The following is a 6,939-nucleotide window of genomic DNA, read 5'->3' as shown; positions in this document are numbered from 1 at the left end:
ACAAAACCAATAACATCAACATTATTTATATGGAGAGGTTCTTTGGCAGAAAACCCAATTAGAAGGTAACCAATAGGTTCTCACCCTCAGAGATACATTAAGCTATATAAAAAAGCATTCACACTTTTAGGTTAAAGTCTTGTTTTCCAAATGTAATAGAGCATCATCCTTTTTTGGCTCCTTGATCTGTCCCTAACCTGACTCTTTTCCTGTTCCTTTAGTATATTTCTGTTTTTCCTCTGGCCTCAAGCTGGGAGTGAGTGTACCCTCATGGCTCTGCCACAGCTCTTCTCTTTCTACATGCCCCACGACACCTAGAATTAGGCCAACCATGTTAAGGGTCATGTAATAAAGGTTTATTGGATGAACTTGGATTTAGAAGGAGGAAAAAATAGAGGAAAAAAGTTGGTGAGCGTGAAGGCAAGTATCAGGGTTGAAGGGTGGAGGTGGAGGTGGTGGGAGGAGGATGGACACAATGCTTTGGCACCAGTTTTAGCAGTATCATTGCTCAGCTCACTGCCAAGGGAATAGAGCAGGAGTTGTTCCTTCTCAGATGTTCTAGTGATGACAAAGACTGCCAGGCTAGCGTCCTTTGGTGTAGATATAAATACAAGCTGGTGGTTCCAGTAGATGACTCACAGATAAGCCAAGCTCCTGGTTACCAGCAACCTCTGCCAAATCTGAAGGAATGGGCTGCTTTCTCTGAAGGGAAGCCACTCTGTGTCTTTGATCCCTTCCAAAGTGTTAGAGAATTTTTCTCACCCTTCTTTGTCCATTGCCAAGCTGGAAAACTGGTAAAATTGCCTACAAGAGTCACCCTAGCCATTCCAAATCTCCCTGAGCATTTGGGCTCTGACAGTGGATGGCAGCCTCCTCCCAGCAGGTACCTGCTGTTCTGGAGTATTCTGATTATCCTACCCACTCCCATCTTAGTACTAATTACTGTTCTGTCCCATTCATGGATTTCATGGTCTCCTGGGTGACAATCAGCTGTTTCAGAGGAGTTAAAAGACATGCCTAAAAGACATGCCCTATTGATCCTGGAAACATGAATTTTTATAAAGCTTTTTTGGAGAAACAAGGTGTAAACCCAATGGAGTAAGTTTGCAGTATAAGTGAGAGTGTGGACTCTGGGACCATAATGCCTGAGTTCATATCTTGGCTCCCCAACTTTGGGCAAATTATCTTTCTTGTGCCTTAGTTTCTTTATCTGTAAAATAGGGATAATGATTTACTTTATAGGTTTGTTGTGAGGATTAAATGGTGCTAACATGTAGACACTTAAAAAGTTCATGGCATATAGTGAGTAGATGCTTGTTATTATTTTTGTTGTTATTGATTAAGTGTGAGATCTGGGAGAGAAGAGTCAGGAGTTAGAACCCAGTATCACATAATATACTGCACTGAAAAGTGGTAGCTTCCCTGATTCCTGATTTTCAGTACAGGAACTAGGCTTTGTAGGTGACTCCAATTACTTAATCCATTTCCTGTTTGCCTCGAGAATACTCACTGGTGGCTCTTGCAGCTGCAGTGTTCACCCCAAGATAACTTGTGGATTAAGTCCTAACCTTACCCCCAAAGTTTGCCATGAAATATCACACTTTTATTATTATTTTTGCATCACTCTAGTATATTGATAGTCTTTGGAAACAAATGAAATCATTCTATATATAGCATTCTGTTTTTAGTAGTGGTATTTCCATTTACAAAATATTGTAATTCTCGATTGCTGAGCATGTCAAATCCTAGAAAACATAGCATTCCTACGTGTGGCGTTAACGTGGTTTTCAAACAGTTGTTAGCCGGATTCATTTGATGAATCCTATTTGTGTATACCTTTCTGTTACATTAGGATTAGAGACAAGTTCTGTTTAGATATAACTCCAAGAACAATTTTTATGTTTTATTTTCACATTGAAAACCAGTCAGGTTTGCTTCAGCCTCAAAGAGCATGTTTATGTAAAATTAAATTAACGCTGGCAGTGAGATGCTCTTTTTTTTCTAAATGGGAAATAAGTTAAAGAAGCACTAAGCCTCTTTCAAATGTTCACTTAAGAATACCTTCAGAGGTTCCGGTCAAGATGGTGTAGTAGGCAAAAGCTATGCAAGCCTTCTCTCACAACCACATCGAAATTACAACCAATCAACAGAACAACCATCAATGAAGTCTAGCTGAACAGAAGTCCTATAACTAAGGACATACAGAAGAAGTCTTCTCAAGACTGGTAGAAGGAATGGAGACATGCAAGGGGCTGGTTCCACACCCATGTATGGCAGTTGAGAATTGGGAAGGATATTAGGCTACAGAGGTCCCCTTGGAAGAGCAAGGAGCCCCAGCCCCACACCAGGCTTCTTAGCCTGGAGCACCAGTGCTGGGAAGAGAAGTCACCACAACTTCTGGCTGTGAAAACCTGTGGATGTTGTGAGTGTGTGACATGGAGTCCCTGGTGCTCCTCTTAAAGGGCCAATGCATGGGTTTATTTGATATGGACTCATTCACTCTGAGATCCAGTGTAGGGGTAGCAGCTTAAAAGGTGCCAGGGACATACGGGGAGGATCTATATTGTCTGGTTTTAGGGAGAGGGATGGAGGGGCAGGTTTCTCCCAGAAAGAAGCTCTGGCAGAGGGCATTGTTCCTTTGTTGAGCCTTCCCCTGTCTTAGCCTGCAGACTTAGGCAGGTGCCATATCTGAGTCTTCATCAACCTGGCTAACACTGGTCACCTCACCCTGGTGATTCCCTGAGATCCTGCCCCACCCAAGTTGCGGGCCCACTCGAGCTGCTTTCAGTGACTTTTCCATACAAATGGCCTGTCTTGGCTCATGCTGTGGACTTTCTCTCAAAGTTTCACAAAACCTAAAATTTCTCAAAGATTCACAAAATCCAAACAAGCAGCATCTGGCCTCAGTGTGCCACGTACCTCTTGCTAAGCAGCCCCAAGCCTGGCACTAGTGGCAGCTGGCTTTGGTTTGCAGCCTAGCCTCTGTAGCTTAGTCCCTGGCACCTCCAAGCCCAGTGTGGGTGGAAGACATCTATGGATTACTTTGTGGCTTATGTCAAGTGGCCCAGGGCAGGGTACAGGTAGAGGCTCAACATGGCCTGCCAGGTGGCCCTGGGGTGGGTATGCCTAGTGGCCACTTCTGATCAAGCTTGAGCACCACTTAGCTGCCTCCACAAATGACACACCGAAAGAGCAGACTTGGCAGGCACCAAAGCCCTGCTAATGCAAATCCTGCTCTATAGGATCATCTCCCACACAACAGCTTCTCCACTATAGTCACGGGTCAGTCCTTACAGTCAATCAGCCTGAGGGTCAATCCCTTCCACTGATGTGCAAACAGCAACCAAGTCTCAACTACAAGAGGAGGGCACACACAACCCACACAAGGGACACATACCTGGATCACCCAGCTCAGGTGACCAAAGGACACCTACTACATAAGGCCACTCTACTAAGACTGGGAGACATAGCAGCTCTATCTAATACATAGAAACAAACACAGAGAGGCAGCCAAAATGATGAGACAAATGTCCCAAATGAAAGAACAGAACAAAGCTCCAGAAAAAGAACTCAGCAAAATGGAGACAATCTACCAGATTCAGAGTTCAAAACACTGGTTATAAGGTGCTCAATACTTCAGTGAGAACTACAAAAAAGAGAGGGAAACATAAAAATGGAGATAGAAAACATAAAAAAGAACGCATCAAAAACAAAGAACACTGAAATAAATGCATTAGAGGGAACGGTAGATTAGATGAAACAGAGAATAGAATCAGTGATTTGGAAGATAAGGTAGCAGAAAACACCCATTAGAGCATCAAAAAGAAAATCTAAGAATATGAGGATAGTTTAAGGAGCCTCTGGGACAACGTCAAACATAATAACATTTGTTTGCATCAAAGGGGTACCAGAAGGAGAAAAAAGAGCTCAAAGAATTGAAAACCTTTTTGGAGAAATAATGATGGAAAACTTTCCTAACCTGGTGAAGGAAATAGACATATAAAACCAGGAAGATCAGAGAGTCTCAAAAAAGATGAACCCAAAGGGGCTCACACCAAAAAACATTATAATTAAAATGCCAAAGGTTAAAGACAAAGAGAATCTTAAAAATAGCAAGAGAAAAGCGGTTGGTTACGTACCGCTCCCATAAGACTGTCAACTGATTTCTCAACAGAAACTTTATAGACCAGAAGGGACTGGCATGAAATATTCAAAGTGATAAAAACAAGAACCTACAACCAAGATTACTCTGACAAGTAAAGCTATCATTTAGAAACAAAGGACAGATAAAGAACTTTCCAGACAAGAAATGTTGTCTGGAAAGTTCTTTAAAAAGAAAACAAAAAATAAAAAATATAAATAATAAAATGTCAATAACTACATATCTATCAACAATTACTTTAAATGAATTTAATGCTCCAATCAAAGTGGATTTAATGTTCTAATCTAAAGACATAGGGTGGCTGAATGGATAAGAAAAGAAAATCTTTACATATGCTGCTTACAAGAGACTTAATTCAGATCGAAAGACACACACACTTTAAAAGGTTAGAAAAAGATATTTTATGAAAATGGAAACAACAAAAAAGTTGGGTAGCAATACTTATACCAGACAAAACAGACTTTAAGACAGAAGTATCATCCTGAATTCTCTGTCATTTAAGTTGCATATTTCTATGTCTGTAAGCTTATTTTCTGGAGATTTTTCTCTTTCTTTCTGAGATGCCTTGTCACCTTGGTTGTTCATGGTGTTTAATGAACTATTTCTCCACCTGGGCATTAATGGAAGTGTATTCTGCTTTTTTTTTTTCCCAGAAAGATTTATTATATAATGATCTCTCTAGCCTGTAGCAAAAAAAGACGTTTTTCTTTTGGTTTCTAGTAGGTGGCGTCTAAGTCTCTTGGATTCTGCTTTACATAAAGCCTTAATAATGCCTTTTTTTCTCTTTATAGATGTTTAATCACACTTGCTACGCTCAGTCCCTGTCAGTGTTAGCGACAGTTTTGGTAGCATTTGCTCAGATTCCCTTGGAGCTCTGTGGCGTTCCGTCTCAGAGGGTATGGGGGGAAGGGCTCTCTGGGCTGTGGCTCAGCCTCGCGTTTTGCTGATAATAATCAACTGTTGTTTCTCTGCTGTCCCTGCTTTCTGCCCTGATGACTGGGCCGTGCCTCTGGCTGTGTGGAGCTCACAGCACTCCCAGTCAGAGCTGTTCAGGGGACTTGCCGCACTTTCTCCCTTCCTCCTCCTCCTACAGTTCAGGGGACTTGCCGCACTTTCTCCCTTCCTCCTCCTCGCTCCAGTGGCTGCGAGAGGCAGCTGCTTTATTTCTCCTAGTCCACTGCTTGACATCTGGGGTTCTGACCTGTGGTAGCTCTTATGGGCAGATCCCATGCTCAGACGTGCTGGTGTGTAGTTTGAGTGTTTTTTGTTGAGTTTTACATGTTCAGCTTATTCTTGTTTCAAAGGGAGAGCTCTGGGGACATCTCACACTCCACCATGTTTCTGTCACTCCAAACTTTAAAACAAAGGCTACAAAAAAAGGCTACCAATAATCTCACTTCTTCAAGGGGACATATGCATTCATATGTTCATGGCAGCATTATTTACAATAGCCAAGATATGGAGGCAACCTGATGTCCACTGGTGGATGAATGGATAAAGAAGAGGTGGTACATATATACAATTTAATATTATTCAGTCATAAAAAGGAATGCAGTCTTGCCATCTGCAACAACATGCATAGACCTAGAAGGTATTGTGCTGAGTGCAATAAGTTAGAGAAAGACAAATGTTATATAATTTCATTTGTATGTGGAAATTAGAGAACAGGATGAACAAACAAACAGAAACAAGCTCATAGATACAGAGAGCATTTTGATCGTTGCCAGATTGGGGAGTTGGGGGATGGATGAATGGGGGATGGGTAAAGGGGAGAGGGATTAAGAGGTACAATTTGGTAGTTACAAAATAGTCATGGGGATGTAGAGTATAGCATGGGGAATATAGTAATATTGTAATAATTATGTATGATGTCAGATGGGTACTGGATTTATTGTCATGATCACTTCGTACACAATATAAATGTCTAATCACTATGTTGTACAGCTGAAACTAATAAAATATTGTATGTTAACTGTAATTGAAAAAACAAAAATAAGAATAGAACACATTTGATTTTCTGAATATACAGGACATTTATACAATTTTTTTTTAAAATATGAAGAGGCTTTCATTTCTGTCTTCTGTCTTGTAAGTTCCTCCCTCCCTCAGAAGCAGCCACTGTTGTTCATTTCTTATTTGTTCTTCTGGAGTTTCTTTGTACATATAAAAAATATGGTTAGAGATCCTATTTTTGCCTTTAAAAAATATAATTGTAGTATATTATACACACTTTTATTTCTTGCTTTTTATTTTCCAGAGAAGCATGATTTTAAGGAAGATAAAGAAAAATATATAATGTGGACTTTTAGAAATAGGACAGGGCTGGTTTGGCTTCTAGCTCTGCTACTAAATTGCTCTATAACTTTGCAAAAGTCACTTATGGAATGGAATATTAAAATCCTACATTTTATTTACTATTGTAAAATAGGATGGTTGAGTCTTTTTATTAAAATAAGTTAAAAATATTTGAAATAGATACATGAAATAGAAATGTTAAATAGTTATTGGATTTCTATATAGGCATGTTTAGTTAGATTAAGATTTAAATGGTCCACTGATGATATATAGGCAACTTCAAATCAACATTTTCTCTGGGCTGTTTAAAATAATTTGATACTAGGCCAAAAAATAATACACTTTCTGCCTTACCTTTTACTTAGGACTTGTAGGAAGAGTGGGGTGGGAGCTGGTGAGTGGGGAGGTAATAGGGTTTGTGAGAGAGTATTTTGTTTGGCTCTAGACAAAAGCTGGGGATATGTGGACCCAAAGGGGTGACT

This window comes from Pteropus vampyrus, unplaced genomic scaffold (assembly GCF_000151845.1).
Source record: "Pteropus vampyrus isolate Shadow unplaced genomic scaffold, Pvam_2.0 Scaffold137, whole genome shotgun sequence".
NCBI lineage: Eukaryota > Metazoa > Chordata > Mammalia > Chiroptera > Pteropodidae > Pteropus > Pteropus vampyrus.
Note: the sequence above shows the minus strand (reverse complement) of the source record.